Raw genomic sequence first — 1,966 nt, forward strand, 5'->3', positions numbered from 1 at the left:
CTAGTTTTTCCTTTCTCCCTGCCACGTATTTTGCTGAGGACAAGTCGTCAATTTTCCTTCGTCGGCGATGGCTTTCGCATAAGGATTCGACAAGGGGTTCTGGACGGTTTTGGTCACTGTTGACGAACAGAGGCTGGTCCAGGGAGGAAGCGGACTTTGCTTCCATTGAGAGTACAATCATAGGCTTTTGAGGTAATAAATCATTATTTAACGCTGTTGATGAGTCTGTGTTGTGGAATGAAATACTCTCTGTTGTTCTTTCCAGGTTAGCGCATAATTTACTCTCTGTGACGCTAAAATACTAATCTGTATATGGTTTTTGCAGATAGGGAGAGAAGGACGGAAAATGGCTGTTTTGTTGTTGTAAAAAGTCCGTTTTGTGCAGGCCCACGTGCTCGATGAGATATTTAAAGATGACATGTTTTAAGGTGGTGGGTGAGGGGTAGCTGACATGTTTAGTGCACCGATGCTTTCTGTTTGCAGCCTTCGATTCGTTCGATTCGTTTCGTTCGTTCGTTACGTTCCTGTAACATCTGCACGGCTGACTCTGGCGGGAACTGTTGAGGCTACGCTAACCAGGAGACCGGCTAACCAGGAGACCGGCTAACCAGCGGACCGGCTAACCAGCGAACCGGCTAACCAGCGGACCGGCTAACCAGCGAACCGACTAACCAGCATACCGGCTAAGCAGCAGCAGCAGAGATAAAGCTAAGTGCACCATGTCGTACGCACCCCGTTGACCACCGTTGTCTTTTTGTATCTATGATTTCATTGGAGTAGTGACAACGTGGGGTGTGTGACACCTGCACGAACTAGAGCTTTTCGAACAGAACATTCGCATTTAACTATATTTACACGGGTTCAGCGTGTTACTATAATTTTCTACATACTACTGGCATTTTGTCAGTGAACACTGGTTTTTACGTGTTGAGAACGTAAAAGGAACATATTTTGAGTGAAGGCTCGAGGGAGGTGGAGAGTTTATACATAAACAGGCGTCTGAAACTTATACTTTTGTTGACTCTATTTAATTGTATGACTGCGAGAGTGGATCGTGGTGTGGTTAGTTAATTAGTAGTAATTAACCGGTTCATAATCACCTTAAGTGATATATTGAAACGTGACACTGTCGTTGTCTCAAAACTCGCATTCTACCTGTTGTCCAAAAGAAGCTAATCTCTTACGTTGTGCTGCCTTGAAAGAAAATGCCAACAAAGACAAGGAAGCTGTTGCAAGGTGAGTTTACCAAACGTTACAGACATTAGCGAATCACGATAGTGCGTAAACAGCAAACAGTACAATCAAAGAGATAGGAGTCTTGTACGAAACGCGATACAGATCTAGGTAGATGTAGCATTCAAAAACTGTCTTTCAAATTTAAGGAAGTTGTTGCAAGGTACCAAATCTTACAGACAAAACCATGACAGAGCATGTTTTGAAACTGAGGCAAAATCGTAATAATGTTGACTTTGAGAACAGATTCATTCCGTTTCCTTATATCCGCATGTTCAAATGAATGGTGGACAGTTTTATACGGGCAGAGTAAACTTGAGACTCTACTGCAAGTCTTGAAATTCACATAAATCGAACCAAGAACAAAGACATCCAAACATTACAGGCACTTTAGATCAACTCATTTCACTAGAGGTGACTGCCTGGCACTGTGTTTGATATCCGTGTCTGCTGAAATAAAAAGAAATTAAACAAAACGGATTATCAGTAAGCTTAGGTGACACTTTGTAAAAGTGGGAGACACTAAATCTGTCTGTAAGCTTACTTACCGGGAACACGACTGCCAGATCGACACTGCGCTTTCGACAGCTCTTCCTCGCGCAGACAATGGAAACACGCTGTGCAGATCAAACTGTAGGAAATCTCCTTTGGTATCTTCTTTATCTATTGTGAAATCGTCTTCCCCGAATCGGCGAATGCAGAGGTGAGAACTGAAACGTGAATCTATACCACA

Source organism: Littorina saxatilis, unplaced genomic scaffold, assembly GCF_037325665.1.
Source record: "Littorina saxatilis isolate snail1 unplaced genomic scaffold, US_GU_Lsax_2.0 scaffold_311, whole genome shotgun sequence".
NCBI lineage: Eukaryota > Metazoa > Mollusca > Gastropoda > Littorinimorpha > Littorinidae > Littorina > Littorina saxatilis.